General features: G+C 43.3%; 1 protein-coding gene across 3 annotated transcripts in view; it reads right to left on the reverse strand.

Moving 5' to 3' along the window:
* zbtb46 (zinc finger and BTB domain containing 46) overlaps positions 1-22,085 on the reverse strand; it is a 63,762-nt gene extending 41,677 nt beyond the window's left edge. For 2 of the 3 annotated variants that reach the window (XM_080899859.1, XM_080899858.1), the window contains exon 1: positions 21,793-22,085. The gene's annotated coding sequence lies outside the window, so the exon portion shown is untranslated. The remainder of the gene's footprint in view (positions 1-21,792) is intronic. The other variant, XM_080899860.1, reaches the window with a different exon arrangement.
* Between the last annotated feature and the right edge of the window lie 400 nt (positions 22,086-22,485).

Raw genomic sequence — 22,485 nt, forward strand, 5'->3', positions numbered from 1 at the left:
TTCAATCAGCTGTCTAGTTAAGACAGAAATCCACTCTTGAACCTTCACCTCAGTGTTTGTGATCTTGCACGGTTCAGTCAAGGTTTGCGAACACTGAGGGTTTTTTTTTTTTTTTTTTAAACTACAAAGAAAGGACCCTTAATGACAAATTGTGGAGTGGCTTGACTGTCAGGGAACAAAGATCTAACTTTCATGGTGGTACAACCGGAAGACTGTCATATTTTATTGTTATTCTTGCAAATTAAATCCCATAAAAAAGCTCACGACTTGAATGTTTACAATCTCTTATCTCATAAGAGAGATTCTACTTTTAGCCACACAAATAACAATTTCTGATTTGTCTTTTTGTTTTTTTGTTTTTTTGTTTTTTATCATTTTTTTCCTTTGAATGTAGATGAAACAGTAAAGCCTGCTGTGCACAGGTTAGGTGACACATAAGATGTACTGTGAGCTCAAACACTGGAGAAGCGCTGCAGGAAAAGGCCATAGCGAGGGGAGTGAAGAAGGAGACAAAGGGAGACGTGAACATCGTTATGTTGAACCAGGGAAGAAGGTGGCAGGAAAACAAAGAGAAACCACATTAAGATTTTTCAAATACAAACATGTACATGCACACAGAGAGAGGGAGAGAGAGGGAGAGAGAGGAAGAAGAAGACCCACACATGCAGGCAGTACATTAGCCAGAGCATTAGCAGCCGCCGCTCCTGCTCTTGTCTCGGTGAGGGCTAAATCGTGGGGACGCAGAGTGTTACCAAACGCAGCAGTGATTTGTTTTGGGAACGCCACAGCTGTCAACTCTCATGGGCCATTCTAAGAGATGACAGCTCGGGTTGGCCAAGGTGACAGCAGCGTTTGCTCGGGGGCCGGCACACTTCAGGTCATGTTTAGCAAAGCTCTGCTCAACCTGATGGCTTGTAAGATCAGATAAATCCACAGTGTCTCCCACGTCCACTTGGACAAACACACCTCCTATGAACAGCAGTGGACAAGTGGATGGAGTGATGGTGACAACTAGTGAAGCCTGCCTTGCACAAGTAGAAAAAAAAAACAATCAATGCAAAGCACGCTCAAAACCTTTCGCTGTGATTGGTGTTCGTCAGAGAGAAAAAAAAACTGCGAGGAGGAGGAAAGTTGGATGTGAAGGTAGAATAACAGTGTCCCTCAAAGTCTCAAAAGGTACGTTTTGACGCAATGCTTTTATCCACCAGCTCACACATTTCTCAGAAAAAATCTATTGGCAGTTTAACCTTGAAATATTTTTTCCTTTCTGCATTGCTCTGATAGAGGTATTGAGAGTCTTCACCTCTCACCTCTGAGGACAAACCGAGCAGCTTTAAAGACATAGCTGTTCTGCTCCTCATCCCTCTGCTCTTCTTCTCTCAGGGCCACTGGCACATCCAATTGTATAGACAAGTCTATAAGATAGACTTGCTCTCAGAGCCAGATAAAACACAAAAGGAGTCATTTATTCACTGAGATATCTTCCTGTGGTTTCTGTGCCTGGCGTTTTTTTCTCCCAACCAACATGGATGGAGAAATAAAGGGTCACTGTACAGCACACACACACACCGTTCAGCAGCGGTCAGCACGATTTCAGACATAGATTTGTTGGTAGTTTAGAGGAAGTCAGCTATAGCAAGTCATTAGGTGGAGCAATAATGTCTTCGCTCACACATTTAGGATCAGCCAGCTCTCTGTTTCCGTCTGTGTTACAAAGATGACTGAATGAGTAACATGAAAAAAAGGAAAAGAAATTAAAAAAAATTGTGTTTCTTTGTCACACTAACCAAAATTTCTTTGGGTTTTAAAATCAAAGTTGGACAAAGGACATCTTAAGAATCACCTTGGACTTTCTAAAATTGCACTATAGGAATGTTCATTATTATTTAATGGTGTGTAGAGAGAGGGATTAACGTCTAAGTTGAAAAAGCCGGCAGATTAGCAGGTGATGAAAACAACCATTAGTTACAGCCTGTGCAGGAATCAGTTTGTAACAAAATTCATTGCACATCTATAACTGAGAGAAGTCAGAAACGTCTGACACAGATATCGTGCATCAGTGCTACGCACCACGAGATGAGGGGGAAAAAAATGTGATTGTAATTTGATCTGACTTATTTTAAATACAGCTTACAATCCTTATCAGCGTATAGTTGCGACTTTTCATATTCTGCTGTGATGGGTGTCCATAGATCTAATGATAATGGCCCTGTGGTAGTGCTCTGATACAATAGACCAGGTACAAAAAAGGTGTCATTGAGTTTGGTTGAACGTAATGTGAGCGCGCAGCTAGAATTGCACCCCAAAACATGTTAAATGATGCCTTAGATTTACCAAAAGCAGCAACCAGTGGAGTGTAAAACAAGAAAAAACCCCAAACAGCAGTGACTGAGAGCAAAAGAGAAAGAAAGGGAGAGGTATAATCAGATTTATTGCCTCAACAGACTCGAGACATACTGAGTTAGTCGTTAGGTAGAGAAAAGCAGCTTTAATGGAGAGCGCTTTGACCTCTAAACTCTTTGCTTGCCTAATTGGCTTGTTTAATTTCAGCATGTCCAAATCCCTCCAGTCAAAGACTCCTTTTCCAGAGGAACCAATCCTGAGCTACACATAAACATCGTGTTCATAGTAGCTTCTCTCTTCCTTAAAGGTCTCCGCCTTTTTACCCCAGAATCACCAAGACCAAAACCCATCCCTTCTACAATATGAGTACAGCCTGCAGTTATATTAAATCATTACTTTTTTCAAATATACTGTATATATCTGATGCAAGAATGGAAGGCAAGGTAAAATGAACTTGTCAAACAATCAGCCATACAGAGAGCGAGCCAGAGACTTTTGCGTCTCATCCAAAGCATTAGCAGTCTCACCAAGGCTACAGAAACTAAAGCCTGCTTTCAGGCTTTAATGTTTGTCACACAGCAGGAAGAAAAAGCTTTTCATCCTTATATGAAATTTCACTGCAAAAGTGAAAAATAAATAATGAAAAAGAAGCAAGGAACAAGTCATCAGGAGGCAGGCTGACAGTCTGTGTGCGCCTGTTTGAGGTCAGAGAAGATTGTTTCAGTAAAGCATGCCACTGGAGCTCCAAGTCCCTGTCACCCTTCTGAGGCCAAATCAAAAGTGACTGTCCTCCTTAACCCCTCCTTTCTTCACACACACACACGCGCGCGCGCGCACATACAAAATCAAAAGCACCGTTCCCCTCAAAACACGCACACACATTCAGTCCCTGCCCCTAAATACACAATACACATGCAAGAACTAAAAACACCCACGTTCACACGCTTAGCAGAGCCGTCATGGCATCACACCCGGTTTGTCCTGGTCACATCACGGCAAAGTCACTTTAGGCCCCAGCCAGACGACTAAAGAGATGAGACGTGTGATGGAGTGAGAGAATGGGGCTTCCTCCTTCTTCTGTTTCTCTTAATGCAGCCTGTCCCTCTGAGCCACTTCTCTGCCTCCTTGACCGCACAGGACCGAGGGGAGACGGAGCGCAAGGTCCTTGTGGATCAAAGGCAGAGCGATACTTTGTTTGTACTAGGGTTTAACACAGAGCTTTCACGGCAGGCCAACGCTGAGATTCCACGAGGGATTCGCACATCACTCTGGATGAAGAAGTTACAACATGTGCAACATCTTCGCACAGGGTGATAATATGGGATTGCACGACATATTTTAGTAAATACAACTCGCTCAAAAGCACACTTTTACTTTTGGTGTTTGTTGATTCAGCCGTCATTAACATTCCTGTCAGCAGGTACACAGATTAACTGGCTTTAAAATTCCTTCATGTGCATGTTAGCAGTATCTGGGCAGTTTGCAGTTGTATTTATTTTGAATTAAAGGATTTCCAGTTGGTCAGGGCAAATTATCATTAAGTGGCCAATGTGCTGCTCGCAAAACCGCCACCCTCAGCTAATCACTCCAAATTCAAATTGTGGCCTTCTGCTCGACAAATGTAACAATTCAGCTCATTATTTGATAAAATGAGTTCGACATGTCAAACCGAGTGAACACAGAGTTCACACAGCCCCCATTTTGAGTGGCCACATAAATAAATAAAGCCATTAATAAATCAAGAGAAAAAAACACAAACTGATCAAATCATGAGAGTGAAAACATTTTAAAAACATTTAAAGTACAGCGTGAACTTGTTTTTGCGCGTATAAAATTCGTTTGGTTCATTTACACCACTTTTCTGTGTTTTGCATTTACATTGTTGTTTCAGATATTTCTTTCAAGAGTCTATGGAGACCAACGGCAGCTAAACGAGATCGAATATTAGACTTATGTTCAAAATAATGAACATAGCACAGCACGGATTACAGAATACATGCCAAAGGGCACAGTGCTGCAATAGATCTCTTATCTTTACTAATACAAGATCAATTCATTTAATTCATAAACAAAAGCAGGCCTTATTACACTGAATTCCCCCCATTTAACATCCCTATCATTATCTTGGCGCTGTCTTTGACAATCAGCAGGGGAGGATGCAATAGAAACTGGCCAGAGATTGAAGAAGTGAATGAATATAAGGAGGTAGGCAGAGGAATATCAAAGCGGGACTCGGTAGCCAAGAGCTGGCATTTATGCTGTCAACCACCCCGGCTTCATGCCTGAGCTACAGAATTTTATCAGTTAAGCTAAAAAGGCAACACGCTCCTTTTTGCATATTTTCTAGTACTGACTTGCACCATCACCCTATCATATCAGAGCAGGCAGTTTCTGTGGAAAAAGGAACCGAGGTGGCAGGTCTGAACTGAATGATTATGTGCTGTGTTAACCTTTCAAACAAAGTAGAATAAAACTAAGTTGTTTATATTACGTGGCTTTTTGACACTAATACCGACAAAAATAAGAGGAAGTAAGAATTTGTTTATTTGAATGTGAGTGGACTCTTTTTTTCTGCGTAATGAGAGAAAAGTACTGGAACAAATTAGAACATGCATAAAGGGAATTAAAATGATATTCGGCTGAACAATAGAGGCACTGTTCTTACATACACATGTGGCACAGGGCAGCTGTTACTTTCTAGTTTCAAATCTACTGCTTCCACTACTTAAAAAACAAAACAAAAAAAGTTCTATTGAATTTCAAGGTTTATTATTTTCAATGTAAAACTGAATGTGTGATGAGTGTTATCGATGTTCGCCGAACACTTTACAAATCAGGGTCCTACAAGAGGTCGCGTTGAATGCGGGACGAGGTTACGCGAAAACGGAGCAAGGTGAAGAGTCAAAAGGGAGACAGAGGGAAAAAAACGTAGAGCTGGAGAGATGAGAATGGAAGAGATAAAGACCACTGAAAAACAGAGAAAAAAAAAAGAGCTAGAGCAGAGAATCACAGAAACGCCAAGGCTAGAACGATGGAGAGAGAAGATAGAAAGAGGGGGAGACAGGAAGAGAGGGGAGAGTGACTCAGGCAGCCAATATTTTTTAAACAGCTTTGCTTCCACTCAACTGGGCATCAAGGCCATTATCCCGGGGTTAATCCCCAATCCGACGGAGCTGGCAGCCTTCCGGGACAAGCCAGGGTGGCAGTCCATCAACAAGGCGGGCACGAACAAAAATAACACACACATACTCAAACACATGCATATGACACAGAGCCAGGCCCAGGCAGGCATGCAAGCAATTAGAAAAAAAAATAAATAAAACAACAAAGCTATTAGCTGGCTTGTTCTTAGCTGCTTTTTCCTTTATTGTCAGTTGAAAAAAAACTATTGCTAATCTCTTGTCTGTCATTTTATCTCCGTTTCTGACTTCTTTAAATCTCCCTGTAGGTTTTCTGTGTTTTCTCCCCTTCTCCCCTTGTTTCTTTTATCACACGCCCTCCATCTGTCCACCTTTATTTTCTCCACCTTCCCCACCAGCTCTAATCATGCCACATTTTGCACCTCTACCTCACTCTCCCTTTCTCTGCCCACTCTCTGTTTCACTGGCCGGCATCCAAGGAGCCAAGGTGGAGGAAGAGATTGACTCAAAGAAGGATAGCCATGTCATGTGGAGAGGGACCAAAGAGGATCCGGGAGGCTTAGGGAGACTTAGCAAAACTCCCTTCATCCCTTGCTTTTCCATCCTTGGTCACACCTTGCACACACTGACCAAAAACAATACCCGCACCTCCCTTATTTTCACCTGAAGACTTTCATGCAGTTACCTGTATTTCTTCTTATTGTTTTGGGGGTTTTTTTGCACATCCAAAAAGATCAGCCTCTACAACCCTCCCATCATTCCGTCCCACTGATCTATACGGTTAAGCAGCTCCAGACGTTTTCCGGCACCATGCATTCTCACCTTCAGCCAGGCAGGTGTTAAGCCTAGAGTGATCTAATGGAAATCCGCTCATAGTAAGGATGGACTGGGAAAGAGGTGGGAAAGAGGTGTGACTCAAACACACTGGTGTTGATGTCCTTTACCTTAAATACCCTGGCTGGGTTTCAGCTTCACCTTAAATGCCTTGCAACCTGTGACACTACTTATTATTTTAGAGTTTTAAAAAAAGGGTGAGAAGATCCATGTGACCATCTCTCTGTTGTCTTTTTCCTGTGTCTTCCTCCTTCACACTCCAAGATGTGTGTGTGTGTGTGTGTGTGAATGTAGTTTCTGGGCTATCTTTCTCTCTAGGCCCCTAAGCCTGCTATGTCTCCCATGGTAACTCCCTGACTGACGACCCGGGGCTTAGCCTAAATTCTCCCTCTATTAAAAGCTGTGAAATGCAAATAATGAAACATCTCATTACCACTGTCGGAGAACCCAAAATGAAAGGGGGGGGGGGGGGGGGGGAGTGGGAGGGAGAAGCGCAAGGCTTGGGGGGTTGGGGGGGTGGAGGCAGCAGCCATGGACTGTAATACAACGAAAGAGGGCTATACCGGAGGGAGGAAAGGTGAGAGGACAGGGAGAAACAAGCGAGAGCTGGAAATAAAGGAAGCAAGGATAGACAAAAAGGAAAGGGAGGATATGAAGCGCGTGAGAGGATGAGAGCAGATCTCCAGACAGTGCGTCGTTTCTTCCATACACGCCGTCATCAACAGAAAGGGGACCGGGACTAGCCAGACAGAGGGAGCACCCTGATAAATAAATTGCTGCAAATGAGCAGGTTTCATTCAAATATCTAACAGCCAGTGCTAGAATCTTCCACAATCACCTGCAATGCATGTGCAGGTAAAGACGGGAAAAGGCTACTGGTTTGTGAAAAACGTTTGCGGTGTACGTGGAAGTGAAATCACCAACAGGAAGTGTTCGTTTATGGTTTTTTAGGTGGGTGGAGACAAGTGGTGTAAGTGTGGCATTAGAGATGGGGGTGGGGTGGTGGGGGAAGGTCACTTGTGAGAATGATCACATCACCTTATGTGGTCTGTTGGTGTGAAACCCAAGTTTCATGACTGGAATAGTTCAGAGACTCATCTGCTGATTCACAAACCCCTGATAGTCTGAGGAAATTTATGGGACGTGCAGGTTTTAGCGTTTGGCATTGTCTAATAGCAGGATTAGTCCATGGCTTCTTGAAATCTTTATTTAAGAAAAGATTCCAGAAAAACAGCCCCATTTGTGATCCATTCTGATGGATCACAAATGCATCGTGTCTTTTACCTTCCTCATGAGGGAGAGTAGTAGATTATCTGGACTGCTGGAACAGATAAATTCTCCCTCTTTCTTTATAAACACCAAGGTTATTTCTGTATTTTCAGTCCTATTGAAAAAAATTACTTTACACCCATCACTGCAAAATCTCTACATGTGTGTCATACAGGGGAAGGAACACAAGCTGAAGCAAAAAAAAAGAAAAAGAAAATTATGCAGACGAAAACTTGAAGACAGCTTTTGCTAACAGACTTTCAAGTTAAACTTTGGCCAACTGTACTGCATAACTGCATAAATATGTGGATGCCAGATCACAACACATGTAACATTAATAGTTCTTAGTGAACACCTCAGTCTCCGCTTTACTGAAATGGCTTTCCACATGATTTTGGGAACGAGCTGCAGGGATTTACTTCCATTTGGTAAAAGAGAATTTGTAAGGTCAGTTACTGGTGATGGGAGAAATTTCACTTTTTTTGTGAGGGGGGCATTGTTAAATATTTGCTGTGGTTCAGTCACCAACTCACTCCTGTCACTGCGTCAGTATACGGTATACTGCAGTGGTTATTTCCGGCATGTGTCCCTCACTCTGTCGTGACCAAGAGGTAGCCTATCTGAGGCTCTCATTCACCTACTAACTCACCAACTCCATCAGTCCTACACTTCTGGCATTTCCCAGCTCTCAGCCCCTGTTTATTCATTGTAAGCTTATCCTCTTAGTCCCAGGTTTAATTCTTAGCCAATCATATGCTAGCTTACAGCATGCCCTTACATGCATCATTGGCTGTCATTGGCCATAGGTGGTGAGTGACGCTGATTTGATTTTATGTTTGACAGAGAAGTGGAAGAAAAACAACGAGTTGCTTGTGCAGTAAGATGAATGTAGTGAATGTATAATTCTTTTTGGAGATTTGTTCCCTGCAAACAAATGATTTGCGACCATCACGACACTACCACTCCCTGTTGAAGGTTAAGCTCATCCCAAAGACCCTTTATGACTTTGAATTTAGGGCTCTGTTAGTGTTGGGTGCTTTTTTTGAGACTTGATATTTGTTGTTTATGCTTTTGTCTCTTTATTCTGCCGATCTAGCCGCCTGCCTCTTGGTACATACCAAACTTGTAAAATGCAACTGCTGAATAGCTGCGCAGTGTCTCCTTTTTGTTGTGTCGAGCTGCAGTTGTACACAGACGCTGACAGATTGAAAGCGAGATTCTGAATGGCAAATCTAGTGCAGCGGAGACCTGGCATTGTATAGTTGATGTTAAGTACTGCAGAACAAAGAACCGGTGTGAAAGTCTCTGTTCTCATGTCAGACAAGCATGTGAGCTAACAGAAGCAACAACTGCCGCACGTTACTGGTTGGAGATATTGATCATTGAATAACATATAAGGTTGTATAGTTAAAGTGTACAAAGATTCCTAACATCTTATAGCTTCCACTTGGACCCCCAAAGCTTACTGGTTTTGTCCAGTTTAAAACCAAACAAATATCTGAGAGGAGATTTTGCTTTGATTACAACAAGCAAGTGCATATGGGTGTAGGGGTTCCCTGCACACACACACACACACACACACACACACACACACACACACACACACACACACACACACACACACACACACACACACACACACACACACACACACCACATTCACACCTTTGTGAATATATTGGCAGTCACCAGTTTTTGAACTGACAGCACCCACCCAGTTGGAAACATTTAACATATCATCCAACCTAGACTCTGCGCAGGGAGTTAAGTACTGTACTTCCACATCAAACATAGAAAAAGAATAACAAAAGTGGTGCTGGGTGCCGTAGCGTTAACCCTTTCTAGGGCACTCGGTGAAATACTTTAAACTTCAAAAATCCAACTATAGAGAGTTATTGAATGATATTATTATTGGACTTTCTTTAACTTTTGTGACTTGTTCATTTCAGTGATATGTTGCGCATCAAGTTCCCATATACAGTGGGGCAAAAAAGTATTTAGTCAGCCACCGATTGTGCAAGTTCCCCCACCTAAAATGATGACAGAGGTCAGTAATTTGCACCAGAGGTACACTTCAACTGTGAGAGACAGAATGTGAAAAAAAAATCCATGAATTCACATGGTAGGATTTGTAAAGAATTTATTCGTAAATTAGGGTGGAAAATAAGTATTTGGTCACCTCAAACAAGGAAAATCTCTGGCTCTCACAGACCTGTAACGTCTTCTGTAAGAAGCTTTTCTGTCCCCCACTCGTTACCTGTATGAATGGCACCTGTTTGAACTCATCATCTGTTTAAAAGACACCTGTCCACAGCCTCAAACAGTCAGACTCCAAACTCCGCCATGGCCAAGACCAAAGAGCTTTCGAAGGACACCAGGAAAAGTATTGTAGACCTGCACCAGACTGGGAAGAGTGAATCTACAATAGGCAAGCAGCTTGGTGTAAAAAAATCAACTGTGGGAGCAATCATCAGAAAATGGAAGACATACAAGACCACTGATAATCTCCCTCGATCTGGGGCTCCACGCAAGATCTCATCCCGTGGGGTCAAAATGATCATGAGAACGGTGGGCAAAGATCCCAGAACCACACGGGGGGACCTGGTGAATGACCTGCAGAGAGCTGGGACCAAAGTAACAAAGGTCACCATCAGTAACACACTACAACGGCAGGGAATCAAATCCCGCAGTGCCAGACGTGTTCCGCTGCTGAAGCCAGTGCATGTCCAGGCCCGTCTGAAGTTTGCCAGAGAGCACATGGATGATACAGCAGAGGATTGGGAGAATGTCATGTGGTCAGATGAAACCAAAGTAGAACTTTTTGGTATAAACTCAACTCGTCGTGTTTGGAGGAAGAAGAATACTGAGTTGCATCCCAAGAACACCATACCTACTGTGAAGCATGGGGGTGGAAACATCATGCTATGGGGCTGTTTTTCTGCCAAGGGGACAGGACGACTGATCCGTGTTAAGGACAGAATGAATGGGGCCATGTATCGTGAGATTTTGAGCCAAAACCTCCTTCCATCAGTGAGAACTTTGAAGATGAAACGAGGCTGGGTCTTCCAACATGACAATGATCCAAAACACACCGCCCGGGCAACAAAGGAGTGGCTCCGTAAGAAGCATTTGAAAGTCCTGGAGTGGCCTAGCCAGTCTCCAGACCTCAACCCCATAGAAAATCTGTGGCGGGAGTTGAAAGTCCGTGTTGCTCGGCGACAGCCCCAAAACATCACTGCTCTCGAGAAGATCTGCATGGAGGAATGGGCCAAAATACCAGCTACTGTGTGTGCAAAGCTGGTAAAGACCTATAGTAAACGTTTGACCTCTGTTATTGCCAACAAAGGTTATGTTACAAAGTATTGACTTGTATTTTTGTTATTGACCAAATACTTATTTTCCACCCTGATTTACGAATAAATTCTTTACAAATCCTACCATGTGGATTCATGGATTTTTTTTTTCACATTCTGTCTCTCACAGTTGAAGTGTACCTCTGGTGCAAATTACTGACCTCTGTCATCATTTTAGCTGGAGGAACTTGCACAATCAGTGGCTGACTAAATACTTTTTTGCCCCACTGTATGTTTCCTTGCACAAAAGGCTAAGCTTGGCCAAAACTCGACATAAAAGAAGCAAGAGATTCTGCTGTTTGACTTCTACCCATTAATGAGTTGGACTACAGCAGCTACTAAAAAACAAAACTACAGTAGGGTGCTCACTGGGTTGAGCAGGTAAAATATGTGCTGCAGAGGCCAAGATTTGATTCTACCCCGAGCCATTTGCTGCGTATCTTCACCCCGCTTAAACTTTCTCGTCCACTCTCAAACCACCCTGTCACAATAAAGCCCAAACGAAATAAAATTACAAAATTGATGACTCAAGTTGTTTAAAAGGCATAATTTTCATTTATTGTACTCTTCTCCCCTGGGCTTGTTTTTATATCCCCTCATCTCGTCTCCTCTAGTTTCTCTTATTTTGGCAAATCTCAGTTCTGTTTTCAAAAGCACCAAATGGCTTTGTGGCCAGAGCGATGATGACAATATAAGGCTACGGACTGGCTCAGAACTCACATTTAACACTTACTCTGATCTCTCTCTCTCTCTTCCTCTCCATGCCAGCGAGCCACTCGCTGTGTGTGTGTGTGCAAATGTGTGTGTGTGTGTGTGTGTGTGTGTGGTTGTCCAGACCCTCTCATAGGTCTTAACACAAAACCTGTCACAGCAAAAAAGCAACCTGTCACGACTCAGCTAGACACGACTGTACATGACTGCACCACAAAGAACACAAGCAGGCTGTTCCCGAGCTGTTAAAACAGTCACTGCAGCCACCAGCTCCAAAGGTCTCAGGCAAGAACACACACTAGGACACAAGCACACACATATACACACATAAAGCAAGTGAACAGTGAGGAGGAAATGAGACAAAGGGTTACCAGGAGAGGAGGAAGACAACGTAAAAAAAAAAAGAAAAGAAAAAAAAATCACGTTGTATAGTAGGCCTCAAGGACTACATGTCTGAAATGTCTGACAGCTGAAAGCTAATTGTTGTTTGTTGGAGTGTGTGGTTTTTCGATGTACAGCTGAATGACTGAATGATGGTGACTCACTGCTGGTGGCCAGTCGCTATCTGGTGCCGAGGCGGGCGTCCAGAAAGTGTGTCTGTGTGTGTTAGGGTAACTTGGTGAGACTGTCGCTCTGTCAGACAGCAAACAGAGGCATCTTTCTCAAATCCACACTGGGCCACAGCTTACAATGAGCTCACGCAAAGAGGGGAGCAAAAAAAAAAAAACCCACGACAGCTTAAGTGTGTACTCACAGGTTCAACAGGCATACCCTGCATCACCCTGAGCAAATATTACGAGACTTTACTCCCTGCTAATCTTATTCACAAACACTCTGGAGCGCACATAAAACTAAACATTTAAAAAAAAAAAAACACATCATTGTACTGTATTAGCTTAGCACTCCACATACAATATTCACTCGTGACTAACACTCCCAAAACTAACTGTACTACTGAGCAGCTCTGGGATTTACATATAGTGAGCGAAGCGTTTATAAAAACACATTTGTATATAATAGCCCGGGGCTGTGTTGTCACTCATCAAGCTGATCAAAAAGCAGCTGCTATACAACACTGATGAATCTTGGAGTGCTTTTGCAAATCTGTCCTTCAACGGCAGAAAAAAAAAGGAGGTGAGATAAAGGGAGAGAAATCAAGGGGAGAGGAGAAGAGTATCTAAATATAGAGAGACTCGCATTTTGGAGTCAGAAAAGAGACAGTGAAGGGTAAGAAAGAGGCAGGGAGACAGGAGATGTAAGAGAACGGAAAGAGAGGAGGAGAGACAGGGAACTAATACAAAAGCAACAGAAATGGAAGGAGGTGGAAAAAAGTAGCCTTCAAGCTGCAAAAGAAGAAGGAGGGAGTATGGAAAACCGTCAGTATAGACTCATTAGGTTTCTCATCTACTGCACTGCTTAGTGGACTTCTGGAGAACTAAACACTTAGTGTTAAGTCCACAAGACTTAAGAGTTTAGTACATGACACAGGGTATCACCACAGGCATTAGTCAATGCATAGCATCGATATGGAGGCTCTACCTCTTCAACAAAAAGGCTGCAGCTCCTCTTCTGACTAAATTCTTAGAGTAATCAGCAAAGATACAAAATCAATTACACTCGTTGTCTTCCTTGTTTCGCTGCTGTGCTGTGCATGGAGTAACTGCTCCATTTTAATGGCATACCTCCGAAAGCTTCTGGCAAAAAAAAGAAGTGGATTTAAGGTAAAGTTTCAAGTAAAGTTTCTTTTGTTGGAATGTAATTGGTTTTTTTTGTTGTTGTTGTTGTTTTTTATAAAAAAGGGACTTTTTAAAGGACATTTGCATTGACGGAAGAGTGGCTCAAGGCCATTATGTCCACTGTGACTGACGAAAAGTGAGGCTTGATCAGACAAACGCTTCACTTCAATCCTCACTTCGGTCCTGATACCTCATTTTCTGTCACCCCCTCCCTCCTTATCTGTCTGTCTCTTCACTCAGCCAGCGTTAAGTTGAACGTGACGCTGACTGTCACCTGTTGACTGCTGCCATGGCTTGCAGGCTTTTGGAACTACTGCTTGCCCGCCCACCTCCCCGACCCCCAGACAGCAATGGAAAGAACTGTAAATTCATAAAGAGAAGAAGGCATAAGAAACACAATGAGCGAGGGAAGGACAAAAGGACCACTGTGTAAACTCTCACCATGGTGCTCACCATCGCTAAGGACAACACCCACCACGGAAACCTAATTTTGAAGAAGTCACACATTCCCACATTGTGAGCCAGTGCCAGTATCAGGTGTCTGTCCAAACCACCAACCACCAATCAACTGCCACCCCCTTCATGACACACCAGCACACACACCAAAACAACCAGGAGGGGGGAGGTGAGATACAAGACAGGAGGGAGGGAGGGAGGGATGCGGGGGTGAAAAAGATAGAGTAAAAAAGATGAGGGCACGGGGATAGAGCCAGCTACAGACAAAGGCAGACAGAATGGCAATGAGTGAAAAGAGGAAGAGTGAGGAAAAAAAATAGAGAGAGGTGAAAAGCTCAATGCCATCTCACTGTGCTAGAAGAGAACAAAAAGACAGCAACAATGACGCTTACATATGCATGTTTCAGTTAGTGTGTGTGTGTGTGCCCGTACATGTTTGAAAATGCGGTGTTGGAAAGAGTGGTGACAGGGCCGTTGGGGAAATTTGCCCCTTGCCACCGAAAAAGGGATGTGAACCTACTCACTTCTGTTCCCATGTGGATTGGCTTCACCTCTTTTGTTCATAAAGGGAACTACACTGACACCGAAGAGCCCATAAAATGTACGGCCACTATGACAAAGGTCCACTTGTTTCGTTGATTTATGAATTTCACATGTAAACACACAAAGGACGTGGTTTTGGAACAACAAAAAAAAGCTTTGTTAAAACCTTTCTGAAGTGAAATAACTTCCTCCAGTCCTAACAGAAAACTTACTGCAAGTTGAACGGCTTATCTTCACAGGTAATACCGCATCTGAGCTAAGTCTGTTGGTGTATTTGGCAGAAAACTGGACCCTGCAACTTTTCATATTAACAGAATGTATAAATATGCGCTAGGGTCAAGGGGAAGGATAAAAATGAGAAAGGGAACAGAGAAAGGGTAAAAATGAGAAAAGGAGTAGAGGGAGGGTAAAAATGAGAAATGGAGTAGGGGAGGCCACATGAGGCACCTGGCCCACTTACAGCAGAGGAGGGGGTGGTGGAGGAGAGACGGAGGAGGAGAGGTGGAAGATTAAGGAGTGGGAGGGGAAAAAAAGAAAAGGAGAATTTGGAGAAGGAGGAGGAAGAGGAGGGAGAGGATGAGGAAGAAGAGGCCTGGAGAGAAAAAAGTCAGGTTGATACAGCTGGGACGGAGCAAGGGGAGGTGGGCGCGGGGACGACGGGGGGCTAGGGCAAAGTGAAGGAACGCAGAAAGGTTAGGAGAGAAGAGGATGTGAGATGAGAAGGCAAGAAGAAAAAAATAGGAGATGAAATAATGGGAAGGGGGAGAAGGGCACAGGGGGAAGTGAGAGCGGGAGAGAAAGAGAGAAGAGGTGGAGGCTGGAGACGACGAGGTGGCCTTGTGATGTTGAGAAAGGAGGTGGTGTGCGTGCGTGCGTGCGTGCGTGCGTGCGTGCGTGAGCGCAACGAATCTGTGTGCGTGTCTCTCTTTGTGTGTGTGTGTGTGTGGGTGTCTGAAATTATGACGAAAAAACTAACACCTCACCCAAAGTATGAATAACCGACCACAACAGGCCAACGTAGGTTCAATCTCTTCTCCCAGCACATTCGAGCAGCCTGCCTATACCACTAATATCCCACTAATACCACCCACAGTCCTCGCTCCACCTCACATCAATGAATATTTCATGTCCTGATGGCACTTTTAAAGCAAAAACTAATTAGCAAATCCAAGTTGATCTGGCATTAGTCATATCAGGCCAATTAAAAGCCCAGTCCTACTGTACATGTTAATGGCAGCGAAGTGGAATAATTGTATGTTGAGCAGGGGAGAGAATGTTAAACAGGCCTTGTTAGCAGCACTTTAGCACTCTAGCCTGAGTCCATGGCTGGATTACAAAACTCTACAAAGCTGAATAATGTTCGTCAGAAACACGCACACACATACGGAGGCACACACACATCTTTGAAAGCGTCAAACGAAAACTCTATCCATTAATTAGAGTGTCGCCATCAATTCCATGGGGTCAGGTCTGATACTTATAGCTAAAGAAGAGAAATAGTTCCAGGGAAAATGATGGCTCTATGCTACAGTACTAATATTAAACTGAGATCCAAATATTGGCAGAAGCTTACAGGTCAGATGTTATTCAGTATTAGTGGGAGAAAACCATTCTCTGCTCCACACACTGTTTCTGCGGTCAGAGCCAGTCAACATAAGGTTGTAGAGACAGTTTTTGTGTGCTATTTGAGTACAGAAAGGTGCTGGTTTGTATTTGAGTCCTGCCAACCTTCCTTTCTGCGTGTGTGTGTTTTTTTATGCAGGAGTTTAGATTGAGACAGACAGCACTGACACACACAGACTAAACTGTGCTGCACAAAAAAAAAGCGACAGAATAACAAGGGCTAGAGCGCTTTTGGAATGAATGTCTGTTTCATCACCACCACCACCCCTCCTCCAAGACAGTCACCCCCCTCTCCATTCTCTCTCCTTCACGTTCCCTCTTTTCCTTCCTCGCTCTGCCTCCCCTGTCTCGTTCTCTCACCTGAGCTTTGATATGGAAATCTCTCACCAGCCAGAGCCCGAGGCTAGTTGACTGTTTCTAAAGATGTATTTGCTCAAAGCCGCTCAATTTCTCATCAAATGCTCACACTATGTGTATAAAAGACAAACTCTTTCACTGGGAAAATAACAACTAACAACCATGTACTTATATGAAGCTTTCAACAGTCTGCAAACTCCAGACCTCAACAAAGAGGTTTTTCTAAGCCCAAAAACCTTCAAGTTTCTAATGGCTTATATAAATTTGACTAAGGAGATGGTGACCTTTCTGCAAAGTGGAGAGACGAGGACGCCAACTATCTTGTTGATAAAATAATTCAACTGAGCGAGCGCGCTCGTGCAGACTGTATTTTCTCACTGGTTTACCAGTTCATCCATGCCAGGTAATGATTATGCATTAAGGACGGCCTACCCAGCATATATACATATGACACTGAGCCAAAAACAGTGACAATTGGAAATATTCAAGGACGAGTAAAACAATTTGCAAAAGAGGCAGAAATCATTTAATCATCTAGAAAGAGGTAAGAAAGTCTGGGTAAGATAAAATATGTTTTTTGTCAACAAAAGCAAATCATGCGAACAACAACGCTAATCAGTCCCATGTCAGCTCATTACTAGAGAGTGGTGAAACAGTATCACAGGTTCATAACGCAGACGTTGTTCTTGTGTGTCATTCTTTTGCAAATTACTGTGATCAGTCCTTTTTTTTTAAATAACTTGGATGCAAAAAGACAGATTAACTCTAAAAAGCTGATTTTTTTCATACTTCCCACAGAGATATAAAAGTTTGAGTCAGAATATCCTAAAACATGGGGTAATCTGTAGCTTAACACCAAAGGCGTTAATGGAAAAAAACATGAAGGGCACAGTTGCTAACTGCCTGAGACGGAGAAATATGTAGTGTAAATAAGCAAGCTTAAAGGGATAAGAAAACAGATATAATTTCTGTTTTGTCTCTTGTTTGTTTATTACCAACAGACAGAATGCTAACTGGAAGATAATATGTGTTTGTTATCTAACCGGCCTGCATTACCTGACGTGCAAAACTGCCATCTTCACTTCACTTGTTGCAATTTTGTTTTGACAGCTTCCGAGCAAGTGAAAACGCACAGAATATTAAAGCAACAATTAGAAGTGCGGTGACGAAATAATGGAGAGGATCTGATCGGTTTTCACAAGCTGGCCCGAATGTACGCATTGATGCAATTGATAACTGCTGTTAGATAATGTTGCCAATTCCAGAAAATTGCTCATGAAGCTGATAAGCATTGTGTGATGATGGCTCCCTGGAAAAAAAGCCGTTCTGCTCCACATTCCTAAATAAAAGAAAAACACACCCTGGTGAGAGCACGCAAAGTGAAATCCGTCATCTGTTTTCTCAGGAATGTGTGATCCAAAAAGGTGTTTTGCAATATCAACAGCTCCCAAGCAAAAATTTTCAAAATTCCCTTGCATTTATTTTTAGCAGCAATCAAATTTAAATTTTCCTTCAGGACTTCAATCTTTCTTCTGAAGTGTAAAAGACAAAAAAAAAAGATTAAAAACTGGAAATGACCTTTTAATTTAAAATTCAGGGACAAAGTAACGAAAGAAAGGAACTTAACAGATTGTTATTTTTATTGACGTCCTGTGAGCGCAAACAACGCTATGAAATATTAAGATATATGTGAGAGGTAGGGAGTAATTCTGCACATGTGTGCGGGTCTGGGGTGGGGATGGATTAAACTCACCTGTTCTCTCTGCTGGGGGCAGATAGAGTATGTCAAATGAGTAGAAAGGGAAGCCAGCTGTTACACACAAATACATGGACGCACACACATCCCCCACAGCATCCGTGTAACCCTATGGGGATTAGGAACACCTGTATTCATCCCTGCACAATGAGCTATAGAACCAGTTAAGCTAAAGGGCCTCGGGAGCTATTACGAAATGGGGGGATGGAACTGGTAGAGATATGGGTAGGGGCAGGTGGGGGGTTAATATGTGCCAAACTGTCTAAAAATGAAATAGATGTGAGAATTATAATATCCACGATGTAACAGGTAGGAAACAGAGTTGTCACAAAACTCCAGAGAGATGTGTTGTGTCATGTAAGACATGTACATGCCAGAGTAAGTGGTTCATTTTGCAGTGAATTAACCAAACAGGTGTTCCCATTAACAAGTAAGCTCTGAGGGGCAATCGGGTTGAGAAAACTGGCAGGGAGAGATAGAGACAGGGAGATGAATCAAGTACAAGGTTGTTAACAGGGACAAATGTGTCTTTGTGGAGCACTGATCCTTCTATCTTTTGGGAAAATGTATTGTAAATTAGATAAACTTACTGTTTAGAGTATTGCCACACTGTTTATATGAACACACGCTTGATGTTGTGAGGGTGTAGTACACTACATCCCCAGGGTCTGCGTAGCTGAAGTCGACCAACTCGCTACCACACAGTTCAGCCCACAACCTGAGCACCACCTACACAGCTACAGGCTTGCATTCATACACACACACACACACACACACACACACAATGAAGAGGCCATAGTTTTGAGCTTCATACCTGACCACCACCCAAACCAAGAGCCCTCCTTCTCATTTTCTCACCCTCTATTCACACACAGCCACACCCTCACCGTTTCCCACAGATGTCCAAAATCTGCTGCGGCGTGTGGATATTATTCAGTGCAACAACCTCCGCCAGCCTCCAGCAAACACGATGGGAAACTTTGGTTTCAACCGAGAAAAAGACAGAAAAGTCATGCTGATGCACTTAATCTTGTTTAATCAACTTCAAAAGGTCCATTCATGAGAGAATGCACAAGTGTAAAGTGCTTCAAATCCTGCTTTGCAGTCCCACAAGAACACGCGCAGCTAATATTTTTTCCATCTTTCGGCCGATCTCGCCTACACTCCTCCTCCACTCATCCTTGTAACTGTTGTCTTGGTCTGTATTATATTCTCCCCGTGGAACACACAGATGGAGGTGCAGACACACACACACACACACACACACACACACACACACACACACACACACACACACACACACACACACACACACAGAAACACTGACATTCACTGTTCTCAATAATGATACTACACAACCCCACTTTAGGGAAGCAGCCCCACTGGGATGTCATGTCAGGACCCACAGACAGGATTGTGGAAGAAGCTAAGGTGACAGTATGGATGGCATATTGAAATGTGTTTGAATGCCAGAACAGCTGAGGATTGTAGGCATTAAAAGAAGATAATTAGGCTTTCAACTCCTCATGAGGACTTTGCAAAATGTGCATGGCATGCATGCAAACACACAAACACACACACAGACAAGCCTACAGTAATTGAATTACTGAATAAAAGACTTTGGAGGATTTATCATATCAAGCGCCAACTCTTAACTGAGTAGTAGGAAGGACAAAGTAACCAGACAAATCCAGAGAGAGGCCTAAGACAATTTGGAAAAATGGCTTGATGGTCTCTTAATCCCAGAGATCCAGTTAGATGATGTCAAACAGAGGAAAAGACCTAGATCTAACTGGCATTACAAAGCTATAAGCCAAAAGGGCACGATTTAAATCTGCAGTGTTTTTGTTTGATTTGTGTTAGCACAAAAAAGCCCAAGTATGTCTTCTCAGCCTTCTCTCGCTGACTTTTGTAACTTGTAACTTTGCTTCTGCCTATTCTGAAAAACAGGCTTTAACTGATGTAGGTTATACATAACAAGATGAAACAATTAAAATAATCTCATGAGGAATAAATCCCAGCGTCAGTCTAAGTTTGTCCTATGTTATATTAAAGTTTGAAATCCCCTGTGATAATGGACAGTGATTAGAGCAATGCATAGATCTCTTTGCTGAGCGCTCACCTGGCTGTGCAGGGGATGCACAACAGCTAGGGGCCCACCGCCGTTTTCTTTACAGAGCGTGAATGAAGTGGGGTTGTTCCCCTCTCACATGGTAAGCATGGTAGAAAATGGAGGAAGACGGAACTGACCGGTTTGAGAGGGCAGACACAGACAGCAGACATACACTGTACCCACAGCGCTGGAGACAGACCGAGCGGGAGAGACGCTTCAGCTTTAATAAACAGAAAACACTTGACGCCACTCTCTTTTCAACTCTCAACGCGGATCAGATGATGATCAGCTGTACCTCAACAATTACAAAAAAGAAAAGAAGAAGAAAAAAAATACCCAAGAGCACCATCTGCAAACAAAATCCCCCCTCTGTCTTGTCTGGTACTCTAGGGTTGGGTGTTGACGCAGCAGAAATTTCCAGCTGGAGAAATCCCCCAAACGGAGGTTAATCGAGGGGAGAAGGAGGAGGGTTTAAGCCCTTGTCTTCCAGACTCAGAGCGCTTTCATTTTGAATCCCCTCCAGACGGCTGTACGGAGCATCACTCGTATTTTCTGGTACGGCGTGTGCGCTTCACAATCCTCCCACACCCCAATCAGTGTGGCGATATCGTGTCATGCTTTTCAAAACTTTGTAAAAAATTTCAGCAGGATCCGGTGGTTTCGTCAAACTCGAGGAGCTGACACGAACCCCAAGAGAAAAATTACGTATGTGTCGGCAAGTGTCACATACACCTGCCTAACCTAAAAGATGGGCTTTTTCGAAAAGTCAAAAGGACACGTTTGACTAAGTGGTGCATGGTTTTTATTCAAAACCAGTCGTAAATTACGCAAACTGGAAACTGCATTTTCTTCCTGCGCGCTAACAATGAAAAAAGTATATTTTACTACCCATTTATACTAGTAATATTCATTTGGATTTGAAGCAGTTTGGTAGTATATTCAAACACATGTGGAAAAACACAGCAAAGTGGACAGGAATAGATTTTTTTGGTCTATCTGTTTAATAATTCGCCGCCTAATGTGTGGAATATGGCTTTAATATGCGTATCCATTCAACAAATTACAGCTTCTCCAAATATCAACAAGCGCAATAGACAGCTGGCTGTCACGTATGGAACAGGTAGGCGTACTTTCAGACTGTTGCCTGCTCACTCGGTCGGGTATATCGCTGTCAAAATGCACTCTGCGTGGCTAACATGATGCCGACGGACTAGACTAAAAAGCACTGAGAGAGAGAAAAAAACAGAAAGAAATAAAAAACAGACAGACAGGCCTTCATACAGTAGCTTTTCCGATGGCCAACTACTATAGCGCCACGATTTGTGAAGAGTTGCATTGTGTCATGTCTCCAACCTGTGCGCCCACCAACTATCAGCTGTAGACGCGATGGCTCCGTGAGGCAGAAAACTAATTGTTGGTAAGATAGAGCCTGAAGCCATGGAAATATTGCGATATCCGCCGCGTCTCAATGAAATCTTAAACCTGTTACCAAAGGGAGAGAGGCTGAACGCTGTATTTTTTTAAAGGGCTACTAGTAATATAAGGAAGTCAGACATACCTGTTACCCCATGGGGTCTGGGGTGGACGTGGTGTCGGTCCTTCGGAGTCCAATCTGGTGTGACAGCCTAAGAGAAGAAAGGAGGGGATGTCCAAAGCACTAGGTACTCTCCTTCCTCTCCTCTGTATGCTCTCTGTAAGTCTTATTCCCCGTTTTCTCCAACTCCCCGCTCCTCTTCCTCCACCAGCCCCTTTTTCTTTCTCTCTTTCCCTCCCCTGCTTTTCCGTGTCTTGGTATCAGGAGCCTCCCCCTCCTCCTCCTCTTCTGTGCATGTCTATCTCTCTCCCTCTCTCTCGCTCTCTCTCCCCTTCTCTCAGTTCTAACCCTACACACACACACTCTCTCTCTCTCTCTCTCTCTCTCTCTCCGTGTCCCCGTATCTCCTCTCGCTGTCTCTCTGGACAGTCAGGAAATGAGACAGCGTGAATGCACTGTGTGTAGCCTATATCCATTTAATGTGAAATGATTCCGAAACGGATTCCGAAATGATGATAATAATAATAGTAGTAATAATAGTAATAATAATATGCGTTATGATGTAAGCAGTGGGGCTGTGATGAGCCCCCGTGGGTCTTCTAGCTTGTGCGTCTGTTGCCATAGGGCTCAGTAGTGACCGGGGGATTATTGTAACTTACCCCCTCTTGTGGCAACAACAAGAAAACACCGATCAGTCAAGATTTTAAAAACAAAACA

This window comes from Rhamphochromis sp. 'chilingali' (assembly GCF_963969265.1).
Source record: "Rhamphochromis sp. 'chilingali' genome assembly, chromosome: 12".
Classification (NCBI taxonomy): domain Eukaryota; kingdom Metazoa; phylum Chordata; class Actinopteri; order Cichliformes; family Cichlidae; genus Rhamphochromis; species Rhamphochromis sp. 'chilingali'.